Raw genomic sequence first — 24,439 nt, 5'->3', positions numbered from 1 at the left:
GGGTCTCCTGCATTAACAGGTGGATTCTTTATCACTGAGCCACCTGGGAAACTGATTAATAAATATAATAAAACATTAAATGATAATATTCAGGGGGCAGTACCTATCATGGAGTAAGTACCCAATTGTTCATGTTGCATTTTTCATTCCAGGTTCCAATTATAGAAAGGCATGGCAGATTTTGCATGCATTTCTTAATATAGGAAGAGAATGCAAGAGATACTTCTATTTCAAATCAAAATTTTATTTATAAAAAGAAGAATGATTCTTGACCACACTGATGCCCACAGTGACTGTCTTACTGGCTGCCAAATACCAGCCTTTTAGGAACCTCTGTCCCAGAGAAGTCCTAAATACTGGCCAGAAAGAATGGAATTAAGGGGTTGGGGGGTAACATTCCATTCTGTTTATGGCCACACCATTCTCAATACGTGTGATCTCAGAAGCTAAGCAGAGTTGGCCTGGTTAGTATTTGAATGGGAGACTATTCTGGTGTATTATTATCAATTTCACTCTATCTTTGTGGAAAAATATTGGGAATTAGATGCGTTATTAAGATTGTATCATTCCAATTATTATTATTATTGTTTGTGGCAGTCATGGGAGTGCCTTTTATTTCCATTCTTACTTTCCAAATAATGAATTACTTTAAAATCATCTTATGTAGCTGCTGTGCTTTTTAAAAAGTTTGTATCTTTGCATAATTCTGCTGAAATTACTATCTTATCTAGATCATATGAATTCTCCTCAATACTGTCCTCTATGTATTTAATCTCACTTGCAATTTTGTTAGAACTTCATAAAATTGTTGTATTATATTTTGCCACTGGTGTCTATTAACAATAGTTTTTTTTTTAAGCATAGGTTTTAAAACTGAGATATTAAAAAAGAAGGAAGAAAGAGATGAAAAGCATTTTCAATGTTTTCTGTGCACATTTGCACTGTGAAATAACTTGTAACAGACCCACACAACTAATTAGCAGATCTTTATTTTGCTGCATTTCTGGCCAAGTCAGTATGACAGGAAATGGGAAACCATACCAATTAACAGGCCTGAGCAAGCACCTCATTTGACAAACATTTAATAAGCAATAAAAAAGGAACTTGGAAATTCTGAAACTCACTGATGGGAAAAAAGAGAGAGAGCTCTGTTGCTTATCTGGAATAAAGAAGGAACTCAATTAAACTAACAAGATACAAGCTGTAAAAAAACATGTTTTTCAGGGTTGAGCTGAATTTTAGTTTACCCAGCAACTTCGAGAGGTCACCTCATCATTCCTTTCCTTCCCACTCTACGTGAAAGTACATTGTACAGCCCACTGCCTGCTTTCTCTCTGAGAACTCCTTCCTGGGGGTGGCTATGGTGGATTCCTATTTAAAATGCTAATGAAGATAATGGTATTTAAAAACTCAGTTTTATAAATTTCTAGTGATCATCTTTTAATAGCTGCAAGGGCTGAAACGGCCTGTGCTCCTCCCTGTTTTCTTCCTCGTCCATGCTAATTCATTTCAGTCTTGCCCAATTCTTTGCAATCCTATGAGTAGGCTCCCAGGCTCCCCTGTCCAAGGGATTCTCCAGGCAAGAATACTGGAGTGGGTTGCTATGCCCAGGAGATACTCCTGACCCAGGGCTTGAACCCAATCCGTGTGTGTCTGATTCCAATGCTGTTCCAAGCAGCTCACCAAACCTGAAATGAATTCACATCATTTGTATATTCTCCAGTGACTTCCTTATGAACCAGGCTTTCCATCTACATTTTATCATTCATATTTCCAAAAGTCAACAATTTAAAAATCTTCGTCAAGACTTCTGTCTTAAATAATAATATCTGTTTATAAGAAATTTTAATTTACATGACAATTTCTTTTTGTCAACAACTGATGTACTTAAAAATTTTATTATGGGAAATGTAAACCTAGATGACAAAGTACAAGTTTGTTATTCATATTAAAATTTATCTTCTATCTACTAGAGGCACAAAGCATTTTTACTACAAAATTTTAGTGCATCATAAATATCATTCAATTTAGTTTAAAATATTTTTATTAAGGCTGATATAACTAAATGCAATTATAATCTTTATAGTTTAACTGACATGACACTAAATAAAGATGAATCAATGTGACATTTAACTGATTTAAAATTCAGTTACTCATTCAAATTAATTCATTTATTCATTGTCTTCATGAAAATTAGAGATACCAAGGGAACATTTCATGTAAAGATGGGCACAATAAAGGACAGAAACAGTATGGACCTAGTAGAAGCAGAAGATATTAGGAAGAGGTGGCAAGAAGACACAGAAGAACTATAGAAAAAAATCTTAATGACCCAGATAACCACAATGGTGTGATCACTCACCTAGAGCCAGACATCCTGGAAGGTGAAGTCAAGTGGGCCTAGGGAGAATCACTATAAGCAATGCTAGTGGAGGGGAAGGAATTTCAGTTGAGCTATTTCAAATGCTAAAAGATTATGCTGTGAAAGTGCTACACTCAATATGCCACCAAATTTGGAAAACAGCAGTGGCCACAGGACTGGAAAAGGTCAGTTTTCATTGCAGTCCCAAAAAAGGTCGATACCAATGAATGTTCAAATTACTAAACAATTGCACTCATTTCACACGTTGATGAAGTAATGCTCAAAATTTTCCAAGCCAAACTTCAATAGTACACGAACTATGAACTTCCAGATGTTCAAGCTGGCTTTAGAAAAAGTAGAGGAACCAGAGATCAAATTGCCAACATCCATTGGGTCATCAAAAAAACAAGAGAGTTCCAGAAAAATATCTACTTCTGCTTTTTTGACTATGCCAAAGCCTTTGACTGTGTGGATCACAGTAAACTGTGAAAAATTCTCAAAGAGATGGGAATACCAGACCACCTGACCTGCCTCTTGAGAAACCTGTATGCAGGTCAGGAAGCAACAGTTAGAACTGGACATGGAACAACAGATTGATTCCAAATCAGGAAAGGAATATGTCAAGGCTGTATACGGTCACCCTGCTTATTTAACTTATATGCAGAGTACATTGTGAGAAACGCTGGGCTGGATGAAGCACAAACTGGAATCAAGATTGCTGGGAGAAATATCAATAACTTCAGATACACAGATGACAACACCCTTATGACAGAAAGTGAAGAACTAATGAGCCTCTTGATGAAAGTGAAAGAAGAGAGTGAAAAAGTTGTCCTAAAACTCAACATTCAAAAAAGGAATATCATGGCATCCAGTCCCATCACTTCATGGCAAATAGATAGGATAACAGTGGAAACAGTGACAGATTTTATTTTCTTGGGCTCCAAAATTACTGCAGATGGTGACTGCAGCCATTAAATTAATAGATGCTTACTCCTTGGAACAAAAGCTATGACCAACCTAGACAGTATATTAAAAAACAGAGACATTCCTTTGCCCACAAAGGTCAGTCTAGTCAAAGCTATGGTTTTCCCAGTAGTCATGCTTGGATGTGAGAGTTGGACTGTCAATAAAGCTAAGCACCAAAGAAATGATGCTTTTGAGTTGTGGTATTGGAGAAGTCTCTTGAGAGTCCCTTGGACTGCAAGGAGATCAAACCAGTTAATGGTAGAGGAAATCAGTCTTGAATATTCATTGGAAAGGCTGATGCTGTAGCTGAAACTCCAATACTTTGGCCACCTGATATGAGGAACTGGCCAATTGGAAAATACCCTGATGGTGGGAAAGACTGAAGGCAGGAGGAGAAGGAGATGACAGAGGATGGGATGATTGGATCACATCACTGACTCCATGGACATGAGTTTGAGCAAACTTTGGGGAGTTGGTGATGGGCAGGGAAACCTGGTGTGCTGCTGTCCATGGGGTCACAAAGGGTCGGCCATGACTGAGCAACTGAACCAATTTGATCCAATTTCATGCAATTTAATTGAAAAGATAAATTTAATGAGCATAGATCTAGCTTAGGCTTTTTATTAAGGATGCACAGATTAGCTAACATATGACTACTGCCCTCTTTGTGCTTAGAAAGACTTACAAGAAAGTAATTTAGAAGTGGTAACTTTGAGCTGTAAGTTTCAGTGCAAATTAATGCTCTTTGCTCTTATGCTTTTTATTGATTTTCCAGGTGTGAAACTGATCTCAAATTCATTAACATTAATATGAGAGAAACTTTCTTGCTAAAAATCAAAACAGTATTACATTTTAAAGGCAAGATATTCTCTTTACAGTGGATTGGAAATATTCCCAGAGCAAAGGACACCAAATTAAACATTATTTTTTTAGTGGAGAATGTGTTCCTTTACCTTGATAAATTTATAATATTCACTAAAACTGCAAGAAATTATCTGTTCAGGGCAGTGCTAGGAGTTTGCATGCAGAAAGTTTAGAAATGTGTATACATATAGCAGTATCGATAAAAACAATAATTCTATCTTGTGGTACATAAACTGAGGTTTTTTTCTTCACTTTTGTTTGCGATATTGTTTTTCCCTTGTAATCCTGTTATATGCTGAGCTCTAGTATATTTATTCATGTGCACTAATGTTAAATATAAAATAAGTTCCTTGTCTATAAGTGACATTAATGATGTCAGAAAGGAACAAAGGAAGTGATTAAAGAGAAGGAAGTTCTGTGATTGTCATGTTTTTCTACAATGCAGTGTCAGGTAAAATGAAAACAATGGTACAGTAACTTCCCAACAGTCTTAAAGGGTCATGCATACATGGTGATGAGGGATCCAGTCCACCATGGCCAGAATCACTAACGCTATGTCAGGCAGCGTGGAGAGCCCCTGAGCCACAGAGGACTTTTCTGCATCGGAATGTTCACCATAAAACAAATACGGGTATTTACTAGCCATTTGAAGTATAAAATTGTTACAAGGTCACAATAGAAACTGCTTTATCATTAGAATAGCTGTTTGTATAGCCAGTCATAGTTTCACTGGCATCAGTGACTAAGCATGAACTTCTTCATTTCTTATTTATACATTTTTGGTTGAGGAGGAAAGCTATTTTTTTTTTTTAAACCAATATAGAGGAATATATCTGAGCATTCTAGAGTTTTCAGTTTGCATCAGTATAGTCAGTTATAGTAGCAAGTCATCCAAAAACTTGCTCCAACTCAGATGTACCTTCAGAGAATTACATTCTCATTGAGTTTCCCTAAAGAATCGCCTGCAATGATGGAGACTTGGATTCTACCCCTGGGTTGGGAAGATCCCCTGGAGAAGGGAATGGCTACCCACTCCAGGATTGTTGCTTGGAGCATTCCATGGACAGATGAGCCTGGTGAGCTATAGTCCATGGATTCACAAAGAGTCGGGTTCACAAAGAGTTCACAAAGAGTTCACACAGTACTGAGTAATTAATACCTTCACTTTTAGTTGAAGTAAGAGAAGATACAGGTGTTCATTACTAGAGACAGTTTATGTTAAACAAAGAACTACCAAAATTATTGTATTCTCATTGTTTACAGCAGCTTTGCAGTTGTGTTAATAACACTTATAAAGCAAGTATGAGCATAGTTTCCAACCTTTGGACAACAAGAGGAAATAAAATATTTATGGACATATTTTTGAATAATGCATACTTACTATTAACTGTGATAGGTCATCTGAATTAGATTCCAAAATATTTTCCAAAGTTATTCATAACAAATCAAGAGTAATTGAAAAGGTAATAGACAATTTAAAAATAAAATTTCAGAAAGTATGTGATTTAATTCTTTACTTCAACTGTATAAGTTGATGATCACTTATTTTAAACATATTCTAACTCGAGATTAAGTGACATGCTCTGAATTTTACTTTACATCCTGAGTAATCATAGCTACAGATTGAGCAAGAATGACTCAGCATGGGTGAGATATCTAACACATACAGAAAGATGAGTAATTAAAAAAGAGACATCTTAAAAGATTGAATATCATTACTGAAGCATTGCATACAGAGAGAAAAGAAGGCAGAAAGCTGAGAGTCTGTATTCTGTAAAAACATGCTGAGCTTGCGAGAACTTTGAGCAAAGTAAGCAAACATTCTCCAGTTGTAGTTAATTTGAAGAGTTTAAAATTTAAGCAAAGCTGAAATTGAAGACACATATCTCTGCCAAGTCTCATTAAAAGCCTTTAGGGTGGGGTTTGATTTAAAATACTAGGATGATTATATACATATCATACATATACAGTATATTATATAGAGTACAAGTATGATATATGTATCATATATATAGAGTATGTTGTATAGAATAGCAGTATATAATCATTACAAAAGTAGAACATTGTATTAACTTTTTTGAATACTTTACTTTCAATTTATAATAGTACAAATTTACAGTGTTACAGATGTATAGCAAAGTGATTCAGGTGTGTGTGTGTGTGTGTGTGTGTGTGTGTGTGTGTGTGCGTATATGTATGCTTTTTTAGATTCTTGTCTATTATGGGATATTACAAGATTTTGAGTTTAGTTGTGCATGCAGTAGGTCCTTATTGTTTATCTATTTTATATATGTGTATTACATTTTATCTTCTTGCAGAACTCTCTTTCATAAAACAATTAAATATCCAGCTCTTCCAGGTCTTGGTTAATTTGAGGTGCAGTTAAATTTGCAAAAAACAACTCCTGAGATATCGTCTAACAGAGATGTTGGGAGGATTAAGGGATTTATAAAACATTTTTAAATATCAGAGAATCTTCATAAATGTGAATTACAACAACAGACTGGTTCCAAATAGGGAAAGGAGTATGTCAAGGCTGTATATTGTCACCCTTGCCTATTTAACTTATATGCAGAGTACATCATGAGAAATGCAGGGCTGGAGGAAGCACAAGCTGGAATCAAGACTGCCAGGAGATCTATCCATAGTTGTGAGTGGGGTGTTAAAGTCTCCCACTATTATTGTGTTGCTATTAATTTCCTCTTTCATACTCATTAGCGTTTGCCGTACATATGGCGGTGCTCCTATGTTGGGTGCATATATGTTTATAATTGTTATATCTTCTTCTTGGATTGATCCTTTGATCATTATGTAATGTCCTTCTTTGTCTCTCTTCGCATCCTTTATTTGAAAGTCTATTTTATCTGAAATGAGTATTGCGACTCCTGCTTTCTTTTGGTCTCCATTTGCGTGAAATATTTTTTTCCAGCCCTTCACTTTTAGTCTGTATGTGTCTCTAGTTTTGAGGTGGGTCTCTTGTAGGCAGCATATATAGGGGTCTTGTTTTTGTATCCATTCAGCCAATCTTTGTCTTTTGGTTGGGGCATTCAACCCATTTACATTTAAGGTAATTATTGATAGGTGTGGTCCCGTTGCCATTTACTTTGTTGTTTTGGGTTCACGTTTATACAACCTTTCTGCATTTCCTGTCTAGAGAAGATCTTTTAGCATTTGTTGAAGAGCTGGTTTGGTGGTGCTGAATTCTCTCAGCTTTTGCTTGTCTGTAAAGCTTTTGAATTCTCCTTCATATCTGAATGAGATCCTTGCTGGGTACAGTAATCTAGGTTGTAGATTATTCTCTTTCATTACTTTCATTATAGATCAACTAAACAGAAAATCAACAAGGAAACACAAACCTTAAATGATACAATCGACCAGCTAGACCTAATTGATATCTATAGGACATTTCACCCCAAAACAATCAATTTCACCTTTTTCTCAAGTGCACACGGAACCTTCTCCAGAATAGATCACATCCTGGGCCATAAATCTGGTCTTGGAAAATTCAGAAAAATTGAAATCATTCCTGTCATCTTTTCTGATCACAGTGCAGTAAGATTAGATCTCAATTCCAGGAAAAAAATTGTTAAAAATTCAAACATATGGAGGCTAAATAACACACTTCTGAATAACCAACAAATCACAGAAGAAATCAAAAAAGAAATCAAAATATGTATAGAAATGAATGAAAATGAAAACACAACAACCCAAAACCTATGGGACACTGTAAAAGCAGTGCTAAGGGGAAGGTTCATAGCATTACAGGCTTACATCAAGAAACAAGAAAAAAGCCAAATAAATAACCTAACTCTACACCTAAAGCAGTTAGAGAAGGAAGAAATGAAGAACCCCAGGGTCAGCAGAAGGAAAGAAATCTTAAAAATTAAGGCAGAAATAAATGCAAAAGAAACTAAAGAGACCATAGCAAAAATCAACAAAGCTAAAAGCTGGTTTTTTGAAAAAATAAACAAAATTGACAAACCATTAGCAAGACTCATTAAGAAACAAAGAGAGAAGAACCAAATTAACAAAATAAGAAATGAAAAGGGTGAGATCACAACAGACAACACTGAAATACAAAGGATCATAAGAGACTACTACCAGCAGCTCTATGCCAATAAAATGGACAACTTGGATGAAATGGACAAATTCTTAGAAAAGTATAACTTTCCAAAACTGAACCAGGAAGAAATAGAAGATCTTAACAGAACCATCACAAGCAAGGAAATCGAAACTGTAATCAAAAATCTTCCAGCAAACAAAAGCCCAGGACCAGATGGCTTCACAGCTGAATTCTACCAAAAATTTAGAGAAGAGCTAACACCTATCTTACTCAAACTCTTCCAGAAAATTGCAGAAGAAGGTAAACTTCCAAACTCATTCTATGAGGCCACCATCACCCTAATTCCAAAACCAGACAAAGATGCCACAAAAAAAGAAAACTACAAGCCAATATCACTGATGAACATAGATGCAAAAATCCTTAACAAAATTCTAGCAAACAGAATCCAACAACATATTAAAAAAATCATACACCATGACCAAGTGGGCTTTATCCCAGGAATGCAAGGATTCTTCAATATCCACAAGTGAATCAATGTAATACACCACATTAACAAATTGAAAGATAAAAACCATATGATTATCTCAATAGATGCAGAGAAAGCCTTTGACAAAATTCAACACCCATTTATGATTAAAACTCTCCAGAAAGCAGGAATAGAGGGAACATACCTCAACATAATAAAAGCTATATATGACAAACCCACAGCAAGCATCACCCTCAATGGTGAAAAATTGAAAGCATTTCCCCTGAAATCAGGAACAAGACAGGGGTGCCCACTCTCACCACTACTATTCAACATAGTCTTGGAAGTTTTGGCCACAGCAATCAGAGCAGAAAAAGAAGTAAAAGGAATCTAGATAGGAAAAGAAGAAGTGAAACTCTCGTTGTTTGCAGATGACATGATCCTCTACATAGCAAACCCTAAAGACTCTACCAGAAAATTACTAGAGCTAATCAACGAATATAGTAAAGTTGCAGGATATAAAATTAATACACAGAAATCCCTTGCATTTCTATACACTAACAATGAGAAAACAGAAAGAGAAATTAAGGAAACAATACCATTCACCATTGCAACAAAAAGAATAAAATACTTAGGAGTATATCTACCTAAAGAAACAAAAGACCTGTACATAGAAAACTATAAAACACTGATGAAAGAAATCAAAGAGGACACAAACAGATGGAGAAACATACCGTGTTCATGGATTGGAAGAATCAATATTGTCAAAATGGCTATTCTACCCAAAGCAATCTATAGATTCAATGCAATCCCTATCAAGCTACCAACGGTATTTTTCACAGAACTAGAACAAATAATTTCACAATTTGTATGGAAATACAGAAAACCATGAATAGCCAAAGTAATCTTGAGAAAGAAGAATGGAACTGGAGGAATCACCCTCCCTGACTTCAGACTCTACTACAAAGCCACAGTCATCAAGACAGTATGGTACTGGCACAAAGACAGAAATATAGATCAATGGAACAGAATAGAAAGCCCAGAGATAAATCCATGAACCTATGGGCACCTTATGTTTGACAAAGGAGGCAAGGATATACAATGGAAAAAAGACAACCTCTTTAACAAGTGGTGCTGGGAAAACTGCTCAACCACTTGTAAAAGAATGAAACTAGAACACTTTCTAACACCATACACAAAAATAAACTCAAAATGGATTAAAGATCTAAATGTAAGACCAGAAACTATAAAACTCCTAGAGGAGAACATAGGCAAAACACTCTCTGACATAAATCTCAGCAGGATCCTCTATGACCCACCTTCCAGAATATTGGAAATAAAAGCAAAACTAAACAAATGCGACCTAATGAAACTTAAAAGCTTTTGCACAACAAAGGAAACTATAAGTAAGGTGAAAAGACAGCCCTCAGATTGGGAGAAAATAATAGCAAATGGAGAAACAGACAAAGGATTAATCTCAAAAATATACAAGCAACTCCTGAAGCTCAATTCCAGAAAAATAAATGACCCAATCAAAAAATGGGCCAAAGAACTAAACAGACATTTCTCCAAAGAAGACATACAGATGGCTAACAAACACACGAAAAGATGCTCAACATCACTCATTATTAGAGAAATGCAAATCAAAACCACAATGAGATACCATTACACGCCAGTCAGGATGGCTGCTATCCAAAAGTCTACAAGCAATAAATGCTGGAGAGGGTGTGGAGAAAAGGGAACCCTCTTACACTGTTGGTGGGAATGCAAACTAGTACAGCCACTATGGAAAACAGTGTGGAGATTTCTTAAAAAACTGGAAATAGAACTGCCATATGACCCAGCAATACCACTTCTGGGCATACACACCGAGGAAACCAGATCTGAAAGAGACACGTGCACCCCAATGTTCATCGCAGCACTGTTTATAATAGCCAGGACATGGAAGCAGCCTAGATGCCCATCCGCAGATGAATGGATAAGGAAGCTGTGGTACATATACACCATGGAATATTACTCAGCCGTTAAAAAAAATTCATTTGAATCAGTTCTAATGAGATGGACGAAACTGGAGCCCATTATACAGAGTGAAGTAAGCCAGAAAGATAAAGAGCATTACAGCATACTAACACATATATACGGAATTTAGAAAGATGTTAACGATAAACCTATATGCAAAACAGAAAAAGAAACACAGAAGTACAGAACAGACTTTTGAACTCCGTGGGAGAAGGTGAGGGTGGGATGTTTCAAAAGAACAGCATGTATATTATCTATGGTGAATCAGATCACTAGCCCAGGTGGGATGCATGAGACGAGTGCTCGGACCTGGTGCACTGGGAGGACCCAGAGGAGTCGGGTGGAGAGGGAGGTGGGAGGGGGGATCGGGATGGGGAATACGTGTAACTCAATGGCTGATTCGTGTCAATGTATGACAAAACCCACTGAAATGTTGTGAAGTAATTGGCCTCCAACTAATAAAATAAAATTAAAATAAATAAATAAATAAATTAAAAAAATGCTACAAAAAAAAAAAAAAGACTGCCAGGAGAAATATCAATAACTTCCAATATACAGATGACACCACCCTTATGGCAGAAAGCAAAGAACAACTAAAGAGCCTCTTGATGAAAGTGAAAGAGGAGAGTGAAAAAGTCGGCCTAAAGCTCAACATTCAGAAAACTAAGATCATGTCATCTGGTCCTATCACGTCATGGCAAATAGATGGTTAAACAGTGAGTTCACTTTTTGGGGCTCCAAAATCACTGCAAATGGTGACTGCAGCTATGAAATAAAAAGACGTTTACTCCTTGGAAGAAAAGTTATGAGCAACCTAGACAGCATATTAAAAAGCAGAGACATTACTTTGACAACAATGATCTGTCTAGTCAAGGCTATGGTTTTTCCAGTGGTCATGTATGGATGTGAGAGTTGGACTATAAAGAAAGCTGAGTGCAGAAGAATTGATGCTTTTGAACTGCGGTGTTGGAGAAGACTCTTGAGAGCCTCCTTGTTCTGCAAGGAGATCCACCCAGTCCATCCTAAAGGAGATCAGTCCTGGGTGTTCATTGGAAGGACTGATGCTGAAGCTGAAACTCCAAAACTTTGGCTACCTGATGCGAAAAACTGACTTATTGGAAAAGACGCTGATGCTGGGAAAGTTTGAAGGTGGAAGGAGAAAGGGATGACAGAGGATGTGATGGTTGGGTGGCATCACTGACTCAATGGACATGAATTTGAGTAAACTCCGGGAGTTGGTGATGGACAGAGAGGCCTGGCAAGTCTGCATGGGGTTGCAAAGAGTAGGACATGATTGAGTGACTGAAATGAACTGAAAATATAGTTATTATATTAATGTTTGCAAGTTTGAAAAGATTCTTTTGTGTATTTGGCTAAAATAGCCCATAGGGATTGTAAAAAATTAAACTCATGAGAAAGCTACATGTCTAAAGCTAATTAGGGAATTTAAAAAGTATTTAAAACATGTCTTCTCTTACACATGTGAATTTATTGTATAATTTCATATTTATAGAAAGCTGCAAAATATTATTCACTAAATGTATCAAGAAAGTAATTGGAAAAACTTCTAGGGTTGAAAAAAATCTCTGTTGAATATGGAGAAAATGTAATATACAGACCTTATTTGATAAGGATAACAGTGTTTTAAAATAAACTGTTTTCACATTAAATAAAATAGTGTAATATTTGTGACATGCTGTGAAAATTATTATATTTCCTGATGTGAAAGAAATACCATACAAGACTTACAGATGTGTTAGTTTGCTAGAGATGCTATACTAAATTACCACAAACTGTGTCCCTTAAACAACAAGTATTGTCTCAGTGCCTGAGGCTAAAAGCCCAAGATCAAGGAGTTGGTTCTTTCTGAGGACTGTGAGGGAAAATTTGTTTTGCACCTATTCTTAACTTATGGTGGTTAACCAGCAATCCTTCCTTGTTCCTTGAGTTGTAGAAACATCATCTTGATCTCTGCCTTCATTTTCACATGACATTCCCCCTGCATGTCATATTTGATGTGGATACCAGCCATATTTAGATTAAAACCCACCATAATGACATTTAAGCTCAACTGTTCCTGTAAAGACCCTGATGTCTGAGTGGGGTCATATTTTGAGGTGCTAGGGGTTAAGAGTTCAGTGTAAGAATTTGAAAAGGGATTTAACCCATAACAGCAGATTGGAAATTTAAGGAGATTTATAATACTATAAAGTAGTTCTTGTTGTTGGTTAGTCACTATGTCATGTCTGACTCTTTTGTGATCCTGTGGATTGTAACCTGCCAGGCTCCTCTGTCAATGGGATTTCCCAGGCAAGAATACTAGGGTGGGTTGCCATTTCCTTCTCCAGGGGATCTTTCTGACCCAAAGTTCAAACCCACATCTCCTGCTTGACAAGCAGATTCTTTACCACTGAGCCACCAGGGAAGACCACTATAAAGTATAACCAACAGTGAAATCATTTAAAAGTAATGCCAGGATTTATTTTTCACACAGTGAAAAAAAAATTATGGGTTGGCAAGCACAGAAATTCTAAATATGCTATCTTTGTCATTTTTACTTCTGAAAATATTTATGATTGCTTTTTAGTTAAAAATATTTTTGAGCATTTGCTGTGTATCATGAACAGTTTTTGGTACTTTGTTGATGTTCATTGTTCAGTCACTAAGTCATGGCTGGCTCTTTGCAAATTCTTGGACTGCGGCACACCAGCATTCTCTTTTCCTTCACTGTCTTTCAGAAGTCTCTCAAATTCAAGTCCATTGAGTCTCTAATGCCATCCAGCCATCTCATCCTCCATTGCCCTCTTCTCTTCCTGCTTTCAATCTTTCCTAGCATCAGGGTCTTTTCCAATATGCTGGCTCTTCACAACAGATCAGTGAAGCAATGGAATTTCATCTTTAGCATCAGTTTATCCAATGAATATTTAGCATTGATATCCTTTAGGATTGACTGGTTTGATGTCTTTGCTGTCCAAGGGACTCTCAAGAGTCTTCTCCAGCACTACAGTTTGAAAGGATCAATTCTTCAACACTCACCTTTCTTTATGGTCAAACTCTGATATCTGTACAAGACCTACAGGAAAAACCATAGCTTTGATTATGCACAACATTGTCAGCAGAGTGATGTCTTCCTTTTACTACACTCTCTATGTTTATCATAGATTTTCTTCTAAGAAGCAAGCATCTTTTAATTTTGTGGTTACAGTCACCATCTTGGGTGACCCTACATGGTATGGTTCATAGTTTCATTGAGTGACACAAGGCTGTGACCCATGTGATCATTCTGCTTAGCTTTCTGTGACTATGGTTTTCATTTTGGAGGTTGTGGGATTGTAGTTCTTGCTTCTGTCTGCACTCTGATGAATGAGGATAAGAGGTTTGTGCAAGCTTCTTGGTGTGAGGTGCTGTGGGAAATACTGGGTCTTGCTCTGGTGGGCAGGGCCATGCTCATAATCTTTAATCCAGTTTTCTGCTGATGGGTCAGGCTGTGCTTAGTTGTTTGACCCGAGGTGGCCCAGTCCTGGAGTTGACAGGCTCTATGGTAGGGCTAAAGTGGCAAATACAAAATTGTTTTTACCCTTATGGATGCTACAGTATGGTAGCAAATATTTGTTGTTCTAATTCTGAAGCTTTGAAGTTTTGCTAAAATTGAAAAATATGTATAAATTTTAATGGGTTTAAGATACTGTGCTACAGACTAATTGCCCATGCTCTTTTGCAACTGATACAAAGGATTTTAGTACACATGCTGTTTAAGAAAATTATATTCAGTAGGATGTAAAATAATGAAAGATGTACTCTAATATGTTAGTTTTGGATTTGGCGATTATTTTCTTGCTTGTATATGTGTTTATTGCATATTTTTTTGCTTTGCAAATTGAAATTAGGAAAAATAGTATGCCTTGTCAGATTATATATATAGCCACTGCATGTAATGTTTTGTTGAAACTTACTATCTGAACAGTCTTAGGCATTTACTCTTAAGCCTAAGAAATAAGTGTGGAATGCATTTTTAATTCCCTGGTGAAGTTTTTATAATATTTCCATTCCTGCCTTTATGGAGCCTTCAAAGATGTATTTCAACTCACAGGCAATGATGGAACTCTTAATATTTCCTTCTAATGCTAAAGCTGAGGCAAGACGAGGGATAGTAAGCTGGGCTGCTTGGGGAAATAGCCTCATAAAACATGAAGGCTCAACTCATGTTCTAGTCTCTGGTATTTTGAAAGACTCTATTATTATAGCACAACATGGTTGTACTTAACACAATATTGAAATTCAGACACAAAGGAAAGAATGTAGAAAACAGTCAACTGGGGGATAAGGTTACTTTTCACTTTATATCTCAGCCTTACACATACTTAAGCATCATCTCTTTTTTACTTAATCTTCACACAAATATGTTTTGAATGACAGAACAATTAGAAAGAAACCAGATTGCAGTATCTGTATCTGTCACTATAACTACCCCTGGCAGACATGGATTCCCTGCTGATTTTGCTGCAGTGTGTTATCTGAGAAATAAGCTAAATCTTAACCTAGTTTTTTTTTCTCCCCCTTTCTTTTTTTAGTGCAGCAGTACATTGGAAGAAATGCCTTCTTCATCCCATTTTGGAGGTTGCATTTTTCCCTACTCTGTGATATTATATTTGATGGATAAAATCTACTTTGTTTGTTACAGAAAGTTGCTGTAAAAATCATGTAGGATGGCTGACATAGGCAACTATGTGCTGCCTAGTGGACTGTGTGAAATTGACTAGGAGTATCCAGATAATTTCAGAAAAAAACAATGAAGACCAGTTCTACAGGACCATGAAAATACCAGTGCTCTTCCTGGATCACTAGCCTCGGTCCAATTTCCAAAAGCAAGTGCTCCATTGGCTGTTGTTGCTACAATGATGCCAAAGTATATTTTTATCAGCTTACATAATAGTCTATCAGCCCTGTATAGAGTTAAATAAAATTTATCTTTGTACAAATATACATAATTCCCAATCCACTGGCATTAAAATTAAGTCCGCACTTTTGCTTGAACTGTGTTAGATATAAATTCAGAACCTTCTAGTTTCAGGAAATAAGATGACCTTTTTTGTGCCTTAATTAGCTGTTTTGAATTTGCCAAAGGTTTTAAGGAAAAAGTTATCTTCCTTAGTTAGTACTAACATGTTCCTTTTCCACTTCTCATCATGTTACAAATTAAGGCTGGTTTGTTTTTATTACTGAAAGGTTAAAGGTCGAGTACTTTTATAGATAGCAAGAGCTATGGGTATGAAGACTGTTCATTAGACACTAGTGTACACAATGAATATTTTTGACCCTAGCAGTAGTATGCCTATAGCTAAAGAGCTTTTCCCAGTCATCCAATTAAGAAGGCAGTGATTGTTTATAATTATGGATATCTGATGCATCACCAACCCTTTTATTCTTTAGTTGAAAGTATTTGGTTGTCTTAATGTCTCTCTATTGCTTTGAATTGAATGAGCTCTTATAACCTTGATCAGTATTGCCTACCCCTTTCCAGAAAATGGCAGATAGAATTCCCAGGCACTTTATCATACTGCAGAGGTCTCAGCTATCAGCTACAGCAAGAACATTAGTGTTCAGTTAATTGGTACAGATGGTCACAGCACTGATTCTACTGTTCCATTCAGCACAAATCAGGAGACTGGGGCTAGGAAGCAGATGTCAGACCAGGGGCTTTGTTGGTATTTGCTATTATCGCTTTCAAATGCCATTCTCTCTCTCTCTTGCTCTCCCTTTCTCCTTTACCAATTTCCATTTCCTGGTTCTCATGGACCTTCCATAAATTAAAAATAAAGAACTTACATGCTTTGTAAGACATAGATATGATTCAGCAATTTTTTTAAAATGTGCATTGATTTCTATATCACTGTTTTTGTTTCCAAATATTCTAGGTACAATAAAAAGAAATCAAGCACTTACAACTTGAAAAACACTGTGAGGATTAGTAAAAGAGCCCAAGTTATAAAATAAATGACCCCTAATTATAGATGATAGATGTTGTAACATGGAGATTAGGAATATGTATCTTAAAAGTAGTGAAATATTCCAAAATAGTCATTAAAGTTTAGAATCCGTAATGTTAAAAAAAAAAAAAATTGAGACAGTCATGATATATGTCAAAAAGTCATCTATGAAAAGAGCTAAAAAAAAAAAAAGAAAAAAAAAATGGATGAGAGATGCACTCTGCCTGAAAGTGGAATACAGTGATTCAATACAAAGAATTTTAAATCAGAGATGGAGGAAAGTGGGTAAGTTTTCAGGGGCAGAAATAGAAGCATGAACGGATTAGATTTGTAAGGACAATCAGTGGCAGAACAACTTATTGGGAGCTGCTAGTTAATGTGATAATGTCATAGGAGCAACGACCAGAAAGTTTGGTTACTGTTAGATTTAGGAGTTTAAACTTTTCCTTAAAATCATTAATGTTCCAGTTATGGAAAAATCCTAGAGAAATAGAGACAGACAGAAACAGAGATGGTGAAGGATGGGGCTTATAGAAAGACTATAAAAATTATGATAGGTAGCTGTAAATTTTTTTGTTTGTTTGGGAAAACTGTTTGGTTCAATTAGAGTTTAGAGACAATTTTCTGTAAAAGGCCAAGTAATAAGTATTTTAGACGCTGTAGGCCATATCATCTGTCACAGCTGCTCAACTCTACTGTTATGACATGAAAGCAGCTATAGGCAATGAAAAAGAAATGGCTGTATCCAATAAAACTCTTATTTATGGACACTAACATTTGAATCTCATAAAATGGCCATGTGTCATGGAATATTTTCTTTTGGGGATTATTTCAATCACTTTAAAATTTCAAAACCACTCTTCACTCATGGGCTATGTTAAAACAGGCAATGGGCCATACATCACTGACCCAGATCTAAACAATGAAATGTTTCTTTTCTATTACCCTTGAAGCCTAAACTTCTAAGAAAATATAGGCTTTCTTATTTTATAATAAAGCATTTTTCATTATAAAGCATGTTTTGTAATAAATATTAAGCAAACTTCCTTGGTGGCTGAGTCAGTAAAGAATCCAGCTGCAATCCTGGAGTCCTGGGTTCAATCCCTGGGTTGGGCAGATCCCCTGGAGAAGGGAACGGCTACCCCCTCCAGTATTCTGGTCTGGAAAATTCCATAGACAGAGGAGCCTGGCAGACTATAATCCATGGTGTCACAAAGAGTCAGACACGACTGAGTGACTTTCACTTTCACTTTTTTCAAACTTCTGAGAAAACTAATTTCCTCATGTCTTCTATTTTATTCAAATAATTTTTGGATAACCTTCATGTAATTACCACATTATTTTATTGAATTTGTTTTCTATGTTGCATGTAGCCTGCATATAAACATACTTACAATGGATGTACATTTTATTAAGGAAAAATCATGCAGAATAAGTCAAGTATGATCTCAGTTAACTTCTACCTAGAACATAGTACTTGTTTTGTATAGAAAAGATCACAATCCTCTAAAATAGCAACACACAGTAAAGAAGGACTCATCCTCACACCACTAGTATTTACGGTGTAGTTGTAATTAGTGTCACTTTTGTTTCTTTACATGGTTCAATTCAGAAAATCTGAAATGAGTCAATGAAAACAAACAAATGGTCTTTAAATTAATTGACCCAGCCACTCATGCAAACAGGTCAGTTCAGTTCAGTTCAGTTGCACAGTCGTGTCCGAGTCTTTGCAACCCCATGAATTGCAGCACGCCAGGCCTCCCTGTCCATCACCAACTCCTGGAGTCTACCCAAACCCATTTCCATTGAGTCGGTGATGCCATCTAGCCATCTCATCCTCTGTCATCCCCTTCTCCTCCTGCCCCCAATCCTTCACAGAATTAGGGTCTTTTTCCATTGAGTCAACTCTTCATATGAGGTGGCCAAAGTACTGGAGTTTCAGCTTCAGCATCAGTCCTTCCAATGAACAGCCAGGACTGATTTCCTTTAGGATGGACTGGTTGGATCTCCTTGTAGTCCAAGGGACTCTCAGGAGTCTTCTCCAACACCGCAGTTCAAAAGCATCAATTCTTTGGTGCTCAGCTTTCTTTACCATCCAACTCTCACATCCATACATGACTACTGGAAAAACCATAGCCTTGACTAGACGGACCTTTGTTGGCAAAGTAATGTCTGTGCTTTTAAATATGCTGTCTAGATTGATCATAACTTTCCTTCTAAGGAGTAAACATCTTTTAATTTCATGGCTGCAATCACCATCTGCAGTGATTTTGGAGCCCCCCCAAAACAGCTCAGCTCCTGTTAATCTCATGGGATAATGCTGCCAGCGTCTTGAAAGCTCTTCTTACCCAGAATCACTTCCTTTATCACTCTGTTGTCGACCCAGATAGCTGATACCATCTTAACCCAGTGACTTCTATCAGGTCTCTTATGTCTGCTAGCTGTCTGAAGTTGGATAAATTACTTAAAGTTTCCTTTTCTTCATTTGTAAAATGGAGTTCCAATATCACTGCAAATGGTGATTGCAGCCATGAAATTAAAAGACGCTTATTCCTTAGAAGGAAAGTTATGACCAACTTAGACAGCATATTAAAAAATAGAGACATTATTTGTCAACAAATGTCTGTCTGTCAAGGCTATGATTTTTCCAGTCATCATGTATGGATGTGAGAGTTGGACTATAAAGAAAGCTGAGTACCAAAGAATTGATGCTTTTGAACTGTGGTGTTGGAGAAGACTCTTGAGAGTCCTTTGGACTACAAGGAGATCCAACCAGTCCATCCTAAAGGAGATCAGTCCTGGGTGTTCATTGGAAGGACTGATGTTGAAGCTGAAATTCCAGTACTTTGGCCACCTGATGCAAAGAGCTGACTCATTTGAAAAGACCCTGATGCTAGGAAAGATTGAAGGCAGGAGGAGAAGGCGACGACGGAGAATGAGATGGCTGTATGGCATCACCGACTCAATGGACATGAGTTTGGGTAGACTGCGGAAGTTGGTAATGGACAGGGAGGCCTGGCATGCTGCAGTTCATGGGGTCGCAAAGAGTTGGACATGACTGAGGAACTGAACTGAACTGAAAATGGGGTTATTAGTGACCACTGCATTGTCATTTTATGAATTAAGTGAGATAATACATGCAAGGTGCTAGGCCTGGTATCTAATATGTGGTAAGCATATAATAATTCTTCTCTGTTATTCCCTTTATTCTATTGTTGTCACTTAAGTCCATACTGATCTTTCTTAATGGACAGGGAAGCCTGGTGTGCTGCAGTCCATGGGGGTCACAAAGAGTCAGACACGACTGAGTGACTGAACTGAACTGAACTACATGCTCAAATCAAGCACTTCAAGTTTTGCTATTGGTTTATTCTGCATCTGAAAATCTTAGATGCCCAGGTGCTTTGGGAAAAAGGCTATTTTTATTAAGAGATAATAAAAGTGTAGTCATTTTGTGCTCATGATCTTATAGCATATAAAAATTTAAATGAAAATCATATATTCAACAAAACCAATGACACCCTGAGTGTAGGATCCTTGTGTATAGATCCTGCGCTCAAGTCATGGCTCTGATACTCACTGAGGGATAATTGCTGTCTCAGTTTTCTTACTTTTTAAATGAAAATGCAGGCAATAATTTCCCTTTCATAGGCATTTTTGCCATTAGTCCCCAAGAAATTAATGTGATAATTTGCTAGGGTTGGATGTCTGTTCATTGCTTGGTGGGTAAAGGATAGTTTTAAACCTCTTCATTTGGACTGGCTCCTTCCTTTCAGACCATATGAGTTTCTCTCTCCCTTCATGGATAAGAATTTTATTTAAATGTAACTAGATCAAAGATATCCCCTCAAAACAAGGAGATATATGTGACTACTGAATTGTTCCAGAAGTGTATGTGTATATCTCTCTATATACACACAAAGATACCTAAGTAATATCAGAGATGCTCTCCAGATTGTAAAGGCATCAAAAATTTTTCACTGCCTCATTCTTATGAATATTAGCATAAAAAGGCAATCACAACATGGATTATAGAGGGGTTGCTCAGATGTTGTATTGTGATACTGATTCCTATCTACTAAGCTTCTAGATATTTTCAGGGGCTAGTTTATAGTCTGTGCACAGCTAGAAAATTATCATTCAGAATGACTCATGTTTTTATTCATAGGTTAGAGTGAATATGTGATTTACTTGTGATTCATTATTTTCAAGTAAGGTGAAATAGTGACGTCAGCTCTTGGCTGGGTTTTGCACAGCAGAAAATCCTGGGATTGGTGATTCCAAGCTAGCAGTAATAATAATTTCTTCGTGTGCAGGCAAGGGAAGAGAGGACTTAAGTTCATTAAAGGAATTAAGGTTTTGTAAAAATGCATTGAGTTTCCCTTGTGACTAAGTCAGTAAAAATCCACTTACCATGCAAGAGACCCAGGTTCTATCCCTGGGTCAGGAAAATCCCCTGCAGAAGTTAATGGCAACCCCCTCTAATATTCTTGCCTGGGGAATCCCATGGGCAAAGGAGTCTGGTGGGTTACAGTCCATGGGGTCGCAAATAGTCAGACATGACTTAGCCACTAAATGACCACCACCAAAAATGCATTGTGTATCCTTTCATGTTGTCATTTTCTTAGGTGTATAGGCAACACCATCATGCTCTTCGAGACATATAAGCATGCCCTGCATTATATGTGTGTGTTCCTCATTTAAGAAAGGTCATCTGAGCCGATTTGTTGCACTGTAATTTGGTGCACTAGTCATCCCTTTGGAGTCTCTACCATTAATTCCTAATGAGCACGTGGTCCTGATTTTTTAAAGTTACCTTTGTTCTGAAAAGGACCTTGCAATTCACATAAACTAAAAATCAACAAGGGAGGAGAAAGTAGGATTCCTTTTATTCCTCCCATTTTCCTGCAGAGAAATGTTGAAGCTGAGCCAGCAGTGGAATCTACATTCCACTGCAAGACCTGATCTCTGTCTCTTATAGACTTACAAAAAGACCCCCCAGGAGGTACCCAAATTAATTCCTTGAAACTCATCAGTGTTAACCGTACTTGAAAAAAGGATCTCTGCTGATGTGTTTCAGTTAAGGATCCTGAGATGTGATAATCCTGGAATATAAGGGTGGGACCTAAGTTCAATGGCAAGTACCCTTATTAGAGAAAGGTTGAGTGAAGTTTGATACAGTTAGGAATAGACAGAGAAGAAAAACAAAAAAGACTGTGAAGAGAGAGGAAGAGAAAGAGTAATGTGGTCACAAGCCAAAAAAAAGAAAAACCACCAAGGAATCCTGACAGCTACCAGGAACTAAAAGAGGGAAGGAAACATGCTCCCCTGAAGCCTTCTGAGGGAGGACAGTGCTGCATGATTTCCTTGATTTCAGACTTCTGGTTCCATAAAATGATGGTAGAATACATTTCTTTGATTTAAAGCTGCCCAGTTTGTAGTATTGTATTATAGCAGCCATAGTTGTCTGATACACTTCCACTGGTTTCTAATCTAACCAAACAAACCTGAAAGTAAAGTTTCATGTGCTTAAACAGTAAGGGGATGGATTGAACACTTTCTTGGTGGCAGGTTGCCTGGTTATGATGGATTATTTGTAGCCTTTGTCTGGATATGTCTAATGCCACCACCTAGAGCCATGGTATTAATCCCTCCTGACAAAGGAAGCTAAGCTTTGACACACACTGTCCTCCTGCAAGGGAAAGCTAAAGGAATAACAAGATAGAAGGAAGCGATCATTGATGTCAATGCTTCTTGTTTTATTCTTATTTCTGAAATGTTCTATGCATTCCATTCAAGCAAATACTTGGAATTGGGAGGAGCAGTCCTCATGAAATAACAGATCAAGTACTAGGTAAATTTTTGACTGAGAGGAGATATTTTGTCAGTGTTACTTCAGTAGCTTTTACCTTTTCCATCCGGAAATGCCTACTATCATCTGAGAAAAGGCCAGAGATATAGTTAGAACCTGTGCTGAACATTTACCTGTTTGCACTCAAATCCATTCTTATCTTCCCCCATGTCAAATCTCTGAATCCCCAAATACTGAGCAATGCACACTATCTTTCCCAGGCTACTTTCTGGCTGGTACCATTGAAGTCAGTAGCAAAGCATTGGAGGATGGGAAGAAAGAAAAAGCCAGGACAATTTTCCCTCCATTGACTTGGATAGAATTTCTCAAGTAGTTACATTTGCTCTTTGGCCCCATCTTCTGTCAAAGAATTTTGCTCTCTTATGTCACAGGTTCCACTCAGGGAGGTGTCGATTTTCTTTTCTTCCACCTTTGTGACTAGATGCTCATACTAACTGCCTCTGTTAACTGATTGGATTGTAAATGATAGGAAATCAAAGGGAACAGATCACATTGACTCACCTTCGGTTTGAATTTAAAGAGAAATCAATCAGTCCTGACTGGTCATTTAGTTGTTCCAGGTTAAGATCCTGACCAACATGGATGACTTTTTGAAAGAAATTTGGTATACTTGTTCAGGGTCCCAAAGAGAGGGGTTAGGACTTAGATGTATTAAATGATATGGCCAGTTAATACAGGGCATGTCCAGGCTCGCTTCTGTCCTTCAGCACTTAACTCTTTCCCTGAATCCATCAGAAATACATGCTCTTGTGTAACAAGATTATGGTATTTTGATATATTAAATACTGGTGAGTTTTACATCATATTTCTGATCTCTAATGCAGAAGGAAGTCTTGTTCTCTAATAGTATACACTAAAAAAGAATGCATTGAATTATTCATTGTTAAGACAGACATAAACTATATATTTTAAATGAAATAAAAAAGATTTATGACATATTGAAATAAAATGATTCAAAACAAGGAGGTATTCTAGAGTTTAAAATGTCTACATAAAAATAATAGGCCCATGATTTGAGAGGATACAAAAATTATCATAGAATTTCAAGTTAATATTAAGGTTAAAATTAAAATGTGAATATGTATTCTTTGTTTTGAATTCCATAAATGTTCTCAATGCTTATATCATTTCCCTCAGAGGGTCTTAATTCATGTAAGAAATTATATTTTGTTATATTCTTACACATATATTATATTGTTCAACACAGCTTGCATTTTGTTTAATATGTTTAGAGTTTATGTAGCAGTACTAATCATTGTAATATTTATATTATGTCTGCTATTTGTCCTCAAGTAGTAAATATACATCTAATAGACTATTATAAAATTATAACTAAAACCTTGATTTTATTAATTGTTGAATTCAAATAGAATGGTGTTATTTACAGAGATATATAAAATGTGAATAATAAGAAATAATAATAGCTATAAAATTAGTAGGCATGTATTTGAAGTCCTAAAACAATGGATTTCTAGGAAATTAAAATAGAGTAAAAATTTGGAAACATAAAAAAGAAAAATACTAATTGCCAATGGCTTAATACTTTTTAAGGCAGGATTTGGTAATTCAAAATAATTTTCAGAAAATAAAGATGTATTCAAGTGTAAATAATGTTTAAATACTTTTAAAATCCTCATATATATTGCCATTAATTTTTAAAATCACACTAATATGCATTTGGTTTGAAGAGTTTCAAGGAATGAAAAGATGACTTTCTTTAGATTGTTATCAGTAATGTAGTATATAAATTGTGCTCTTTTATTAACAAGGAATGCAATTGTACTTTGAGGTACCACTTTTAAAAACATTGGCTGAGTTTTACAAAGTACTTTTTGATTAC

Source organism: Muntiacus reevesi, chromosome 8, assembly GCF_963930625.1.
Source record: "Muntiacus reevesi chromosome 8, mMunRee1.1, whole genome shotgun sequence".
Classification (NCBI taxonomy): domain Eukaryota; kingdom Metazoa; phylum Chordata; class Mammalia; order Artiodactyla; family Cervidae; genus Muntiacus; species Muntiacus reevesi.
This window is presented reverse-complemented; position numbering follows the sequence as displayed.